This window comes from Terrapene carolina, unplaced genomic scaffold (assembly GCF_002925995.2).
Source record: "Terrapene carolina triunguis isolate 2854851 unplaced genomic scaffold, T_m_triunguis-2.0 Scaffold42, whole genome shotgun sequence".
NCBI lineage: Eukaryota > Metazoa > Chordata > Testudines > Emydidae > Terrapene > Terrapene triunguis.
In genome coordinates, this window is record NW_020664393.1 from 4,387,597 (window position 1) to 4,396,092 (window position 8,496).

Here is an 8,496-nt window from a genome sequence, read left to right on the forward strand (position 1 = left end):
TGCGGCAGCTCCCCACCCCAGCTCACCTCTGCTCCGCCTCCTCCCCGAGCACGCCGCCCCCGCTCTAATTCTCCTCCCAGGCTTGTGGCGCCAAACAGCTGATTGGCACCGCAAGCCTGGGAGGCGGGAGAAGTGGAGCGGCGACCGCGCGCTCAGGGAGGGGGCGTAGGAACGCTGTAAAAAAAATTGGGGGCACCGCTCTTGAGCGCCCCCGAATCTTGGTGCCCTAGGCAACCGCTTAGTTTGCCTAAATGGTAGCACCGGCCCTGACTCCAGCTATTCTTCCAGCTAGCAACTTACTCAAGTGGAAGAGGGAGGCAATTGTGATCTGTTGGCCAACACCCCTTGGCATATGAACATTTTTATGGGTGTGGGCGCAGAAAAAGAGTGAGTTTATTCGCTTTCTGGCACGTTTACCAGCTTCAGTGCTCGTTACTCAGCTAGGGCCTATTCTCTCCCCTCAGGATATCTGACTACATCCCACTGAAGTCCATTTGGAGTTTTGTGTCCTGCAGATGGAGGATAAGGCCCCTGGAGTTGTTCTTTTGTATTTAATTTATATGATGTTGATTTGTATCTGGCTATTTTTTAAGCATGTATGATTCATTTTTGCATGGGCAGGTGGGAGTGGCTCCATTATTTTCTTTTGAATCACTTCACATTTTTCTGTCACTGGAACATGCTTTAACAACTGTGTGTGGGGAGCCTGGTGGGAACAGGCTGGGTGGCTCTGTCTCAGCTTGTGCTGCTGCTCCAGGGGCACGAGAAATTCGGTTACGGAGCTCCTCCTGATTTTTTTGAACTGGGTTCTCCAATTATGGCAGCTGGACCATTTCTGATCTCTCCATGGGACTTGTTTCCTTGGAGAGAGAGTGAACTTCATTCTTTGTGTTCAGGGGATGAGACTTCTGCAGTGGCTGCCCCTGTTGTAGGTCAGAGATGGGGTCCCATACACCTTTCAGGGATATGCTGTCTAAACACTGCTACGCTTGCTTCCAGACACACACTTTTTATATCAGAATCCAGAGATCCTCCTCTCATCACTAGCACTAGGTGGGACATTTTAGAACAATAAGCCTCGCATAGACAGGCTCCATACTGTCTGCTGAAGATTATTTGGGCATCTGTCGTTGCTTCCTACAGGCTTGGCAAGTTTGGCTTTCACAGACTGCAGAACCAAAGTACAATGTGGGGTTTTGCCCAAATCAAAACCACGCCTCTCTAGCGAGCACATCACACATTTTACAGTGCCCACCAGTGTGTTAGTTGCTTCACAAGTGACAGAAATGTCATCCCTGCCTGAAACAGCTTACAGTCTAATTACACATTTTACAGTTCTGAGTTTTAATAGACAAAATAAATCCTACAAAAACTAATGAAGCCATAAAAGGCCAGATCCTCTGTGGATGTAAACTGGCATAATTCCATGGACTTCAAAATCTGTGCTCCCTATATGCAAAAATGGAAAGACATTTCCTAAGAGCAAAAACTCCCCTCGCCCCCTTGCAGGCAAATACCTGAGAAAAATAGTAGGCTTGCACTTTAAAATTAGGCTAAGTACATGGCTTCACAAGGGATGTGCTGCTAATGCACTATCTGTACTCCCAACGGACTGGCTGCCAGCATTGTAATGATTTGCAGTAACACTGTATTTGGGGAGGTCTTGTACTTAGGGTGGGACTAAGGCCTGGTCTACACACAGATTATGCACTGGCATAACTATTTCAGTTAGGGCTGTTTTTTTAATTAATATGTTTACACCACTATGTGTGGGCACAGTCAAACCAGTATAAAGGTTCTTTTAGCACTATAGCTTATTCCCCTTTCTGTATGGGAATAGCTATACTGGTATAAAGCACCCTTATATTGATATGACTGTATCCATGCTAGGGAGGATTGTACTGCTTCAACTATACCGGGATAGTCAAAGCAGTATAACTGGTGCATGGACAATCCTAAGAATTAGCACTAATAGATATGGTTCTCAGTGGTTCATCTATTCACTGAGACACTCTGGGCATGTCACTTAACTCATCTGTTCCTCAGGTTATCCATTTGTAGGAGAAGTATAATAATAGCTTCCAAGAGTGTTGAGTTTGATTAAGTAACTGCTCAGAATGGAAGAACTTTGAGACCGTCCATGGAAAGGTGCTATAGAAGTGCAAAAGTATTATTGCTGCTAATATTTGTGCACTTTGGATTTAGTGAATGGACTGACCTTGGTTAGTTTTTATTTGTTTTGCCTTCTGGTAAACAGATTCACTAATCAACTTACAGGAAACTTAGCTTAACAAGAAATATGCCTAAAGGAAATCTACCAGCCGCTGCAGGTGTTCCTCGGTGAACTTGAAAAAGCTTCGGTTAAGGAATCTGGACCCAGGTGTCGCAGTATGTTGGGAAGCAGGGACAGAACGTCCACGGATAGATGTTCTCCCTTTTGCCGTCTGAGAGAGGAACTGCTGATTTGTTTTTTTTCCACAGAGCTCAGGTACCAGAGATGATGGCAGTTCTTTTCCAGTGCATAAATAATGTATTGGCCGTATACAACTCCTGCTGGCAGCTGGCTACAGCATGTCATGCTGAGGAATGCGAGAAGCAACAAACGAGCACTCCCTTGGCAGCCAGCAATGAAGAGGCAGTTCAGCTGCCCATAAAATGCCATCGGGTAAGTATGTCCCTCCGGTTACCAACAACAAATCTCACACAGAACGCCAGACATTGGAAAAGAAAGCAGTTGACGTTACTTTTCAGGATCATTTGTACCTTTGTCACTAGGCTGGTTTCCCTTGAGAGCAGTGAGCGTTAATTACGTTGTTTTCTTAACGGACAGCAGACGTTGAATTTCAAGTCTCTCAGGAAGAGTTTGGCCAAATACTGTCACTCTGGCATAAAGCCATGAGCAGCCTGAAACCTTGCTCAGTTAGATTTAATAGACTTTTTCAGAGCCCCCAGTAGCAGAATTCCCCCATGATTTCAATAAGAGTTGAAGGCGTGGAGTTGCTGCAGAATCGGACCCTAAGGTGTTCCCAATGTTTTCTTCACACTCCATTGCTGGAAATACCTTCCTGAGGCTTGAACAAAGAATGCCTTTCCCCAGTAACTGTCAGTGCCCATATAGCAAGCTCTTCCACCCTAGTCTCTTCCCCTGCACCAGCTTGGTAACAAAACTTGAAGGCAGAATTTTATAGCTGTGGTTTGGGCAGGTATTTCAAATGTGGGTGCCTAATGTGAGGCACCTAATTCCATATGTAGGCTCCTAAATAAAAGGCTCCTGATTTGAAGAGGTGCTATGCACCTGCTGCTCCAGAACGTGGCTCGGAATTCCCAAACCAAGATTAAAACTCCTGGCCCTAGTTATTAAAAAGCTCTCTCAGAACTCTACAAAACTTTATCACTTGCACATTACAATACACTGGCTGGGTCAGATGACATTTAAAATGATGATTACATGAGAAATATCACTTAAAGACATACGTTAAAATTGCAATAAGACCATTTGTGGCTAGATTACATACCCTATTATACATGTTCATACAGTATTATTTTAGCATCTCCAATAATGCAGCCCTTACTAACCTGGGGCAGCTGAAATGCTGTGTGATATCCTGGGGAAGGATGAAGTGAACACTTGTTGCAAGTCTTTGTACTTTATTAGTCTCTAGTCAAGTAACTTGCATGGTTCCTTGCACGACTGCATTAGAGAGTGGCAAACTGTAGTGGTCTGCAACAGCTATATGAACATCGCAGGCACAGACAGCGCCTGGAGATAATGTAGGTTAAGTAGATTGTCAGGAAATCTGCTGCCTGCTGACATTTACAGCCAAGTATACTGGGTGCTTCCTCTCAACACTTACCAGGTGCTGCTAGCATTGGAGCCAGTGTACGTGCATCCTGGTGATATTATCTGCATGAAATTTGCATTAAAAATTAGAAATAAAATACAGCCCCAACGCTTGTTGCACATCTGCTCCCAACCCTGCAATGGTGTCTGTGCACCGGCCTCAAGTTATTCTTATTTCTAGCAGGAATAATTTTCACTGAGGGGACTGTATGCAGCCTCTCTACCAGTCAGAATGTGGGTGCACATTAAGGGCTAGATTCATGCTTGTGCCAATATTAGGGCCAACACAGAGAAAAGGCAACTGCTACCTCCCCTATCTCAATGTTGCCTGTGTTCTCCCTTCTGTTCTTTTCTCTTAAATTTGCATCTTAAAGCAGCTATTTTCCCAATAAAATGCTCATCCAGTGAGGCAGCAGACTCTTTACTCAGTGGAATTGTTATGTGGTTTAAACATATGCTTATCCCAAAATTGAAATTTGGGGTAACCTGATTCTCCCCTTATCTAGTAATTTACACCAGTGAAAAGTGCTGTAAAATGCTACCAAAGCAGGATGATGGAGGGGAATACTCTTCCCCCTTCGCTGATTGATTGGTTTGGAGGGCTGGCATGGGTGAAAGCTTTCGGAGTCCACTCAGCTGGAGTTACAGGCTTAAAATGTAAGAGGTTTGGAATGAGGTTTTTATCCTTTTCAGTTGTGCTGGATTGGGTAAGGTGTAGCTGGCAAGTAACACTCTCAAGGTTTGGCTGCCATCTGCTGGTGAATTCCAGGGGCATGAAATGCAGGCACTCAAAAATGAAAACTCCTAGTAGAAATTCGAAAGAACACTATAACATTTTTTCCCTCCCATGTCATTTATTGTTCTGTTGACAGAAGCTAGCCCTACCATGTTATCACATTTGTGCCCCCAGACCGCAATGTTAAGCCTACAGAGTTTGGAGTGTTATAGTCTTCTTGCCAGTGAAGAGATCATCATTTTCTCTGTTAGAATGCCTGGTGTGTAACCTATAAAAACCAGACTTCCACCTATGGAAGGTTCAAACTGGGTGACCTTTCTAGCCATGTTCTTATGTGGCCCCCAGCACTGTAGTCTCCCAAGTGCTTACAGTGAAAGTGGTACTGTGGGTGTTTCCTGAGGAAGGAAGCGCAGGGAGGTTGTGATTAACAACACAGCCTTGGCTCGTGCCCCCCAGTTCTGCATCTAGGTATCCCCCTCCTCCCATGTGGAACACGAGCTCATTTGCCTCTGGGGCACCACTATCCCTTGCCTGGGGTTATTTTATTTCTTCCACTGGGTCCCTGAGAATGCAATCAGCATTTTGCTTGTTCCTTCTTTCTCACAAAAAGGGCCCCATTCTCAAATTCCAGATAATTTCTTCTGTCATCTTTAGATCTGAAAAGCCAGTTAAAACAGAAATTGAAATTCATCAGTAAAACAAAGTAATGCAGGGAGCCATGAGCCATCATCAGCTTGGCATGTCTTCAGAGCCAGCTCCTCAGCTGTCAACAGAGAACCTGCGGAGGACCTCTTAGTAGAGCCTGGAAACAGCTTTCAGTGTCATGTTGACAAATCACTGAGCCGAGATGTTCTGTAGGTCCTGCCAGGGTGTAGTACAGGGGTGGGCAAACTATGGCCCGCAGTCTGGATCTGGCCCGTGAGCTGTTTTAAGCTGGCCTGCGAGCTCCCGCTGGGGAGTGGGGTCTGGGGCTTGCCCCGCTCTGGCGCTCCAGCCGGGGTGCCGGGTCGGGGGTCGCGCCAGCCGGGGCTCTGGGTTGCTGCAGCATGGCCCCTCTCTGGGGCGCAGGGTCGGGGGCCGTACCATGCAGCTCCCAGAATCAGCCACGTGGCCCCACTCCGGTGCTCTAGCAGGGTCGGGGGCCACTCCACGTGTAGGAGCCGGAGAAGGGACATACCACTGCTTCCAGGAGCTGCTTGAGGTAAGCGCCACTCGGAGCCTGCACCCCTGAGCCTCTCCCCACTCTCCAACCCCCTGCCCCAGCCCTGATCCCCCTCCCGCTCTCCAAACCCCTCGATCCCAGCACGGAGCACTGTCCTGCATTCCAAACCTCTCATCCCCAGTCCCACCCCAGATCCCACACCTCCAGCCGGAGCCTGCACCCCTTCCCGCACCCCAACCTCCTGCCCCAGCTCTGATCCCCCTCCTGTCCTCCAAACCCCTCGGTCCCAGCCTGGAGCACCCTCCTACACCCCAAACTCCTCATCCCCAGCCCCACCCCAGAGCCCGCACCCCCAGCCGGAATTTGCATCCCTTCCTGCACCCGTGCCCCAGCCCTGATCCCCCTTCTGCCCTCTGAACCCCTTGGTCCCAGCCCAGAGCACCCTCTTACACCCCAAACTCCTCATCCCCAGCCCGCACCCCCAACCAGAGCCCGCACCCCCTCCTGCACCACAACCCCAATTTTGTGAGCATTCATGGCCCCACCATACAATTTCTATTCCCAGATGTGGCCCTCAGGCCAAAAAGTTTTCCCACCCCTGAGATAGCACATTCCATCTATGGACAGAGCATTTGTCTTTTACTGATGCAGAAAATAACAGCAGGGAAAGCAGTGACTAGTGTACAGGCGATCATCAGACAGACTTGCGAAGGTTCCTGTGAGAGAGAGCCCTGAAATGCCCACACCCCAGAGAAGTCTGAGTAAAGATTTCGCTTCTATTCCTTCTTGCCCTTTTCTCTGTATTTAAATGTTCCCTTTGTGAGAGGCAAGACTGAACTGAGCTGTCCCAGCATTTTCCATCTTGCTGCTTGTCTGTCTGTCCGGTTTCTCAGTTCTCCTGTCCCATTTGGGTTTAATTAACTTACCTGCTTCTGGCAGTTCTGCCCTAGGAGCTAGATCTGAATTAAAACGGCAGATCAACTATTTATAAAATGAGTTCCTACCATGCGAGGGGTTATCTTAAATAGAGGGCAGAGCTGGGCCTTTATATACAGCTCTGGCTGACTACTAACAGTGCAGAATTTGGGTTAGCTCTGGAGAACTGAGGAGCAGGTTATACACTATACCTGGAAGCTGGACACATTTGATACAAAATCAATGAAAGATAATGTCAGTTTTTATAGCCACTTTTCATAGTAGACTCACACTCTAAAGCAGCTTTATACTGTTATATTTTGACTGGACAAAACATTTGATCTTTTTGCAAATATTCCCTGAATATGCAGGTCTGTTTGGTTTTTCACCCTCACTTGTGCTTTGTAGACATCTTTTATAATGAACTTTGCACAAACACTATTACTAAACCTAAAAATCTGGACAAGGGATTATTTACCACACTGTCTTCCCCATTGCTATAAAGTAGTATGACAGCTCTACTCCAACCACTTTGTAACACCCTTTGGAGACAGAAAAATGGCTCACTTACTATGAATGTATTTATAAAAGGGTCAGTGTATTCACTATATGAAGGAAGAAATGTTTTAAGAGAGACCCTGTGCTAAGCACAAGTGAGATTTCCCATGAATGTCTTGCCACTTAATGTAAAAACTGACCATTTCTCCAGGCATATTAGGTTGTGGTTGCACTGGATTTCCAATTATTCAAAACAGAGCCAAGACACTGCATACCAATAAAATTACTTAGGATAACACAATTTACTTTCTGGCAGAAGTAGAATATTGGGTAGATTGTTACAAAGAAATACTGGGGGAGGGGAGAGAGCATATTTGTTTTAACTAATCCATTTGCATTTCTTGATCCCAAATTAATTTGATTTCATTTATGGTATATCTTAGCTGTAGTGACAAAATAAGTTTTACTACTCTTTCCTCTTGTTAGCCTTGCAGAGGCAAACAGTTAAGAGGATGTGAGAGCTGGATTCTGTTCCTTCCTGTGCAAAAATCAGAATTTCCATCCCACAGGAAATGTTATTTCAATGTTGTTTTCATCCCAAATTGGGACAAAAAGCTGAAATATCAAAATTTTTCACAAAAGGAAATATTCAAAAAATTTCAATTCAGAAATGTTGAAATGTTTCATGTAGACATTTTTGATAAAATATGAAACATTCTGATATTCCCAAAACTGAAATATTTAATTCCGATTTGTTGAACTGACCAACATTTCAAGTCAGTCCAACATTAAACTGAATTTTCCCATTGTCACAGGGAAACTGTAGTTCAGGAACCTGGTGCCCCCATTCTTCCCTATGGGCAAAGGTTCCTGGCTGCACTCCATTTCCCAGGATGCATCTACAGTCATGTGACTCCCAGGATGCACCAAGCACTTTGGTCAGAAAGGAGTCCATGTTGCATCATGGGAGATGTAGTCCCATAGGGAGCTCAGCCCATTGAGAGAATGAAGGCCTGAATTATAACTACAGTAAGGAAAGTACAATAGGGAAATTCTGCTTAATGTTGAATAATATTTTGTTTCAATTTTCTGTCAGTAAAATTGAAAAAAATTGGCAAAATTTAAATTTTCCTGTGGAAAATTTTCATGGTGCAGCAACTGTATTTTCCAAGAAAAAGTCATTTCAACTGAAAATTCCCAACGAACTCTCTATATAAGTAACCCTAGTAAGGATGCATGCGATGGAAAGAACCCAGCTTGAATTTGCAAGGCCAACATTCAGGAGGAAAATAACATGTTTACCTGTAAACTCATTTGATGTGGAATTAATGAGAGAGAATGGCA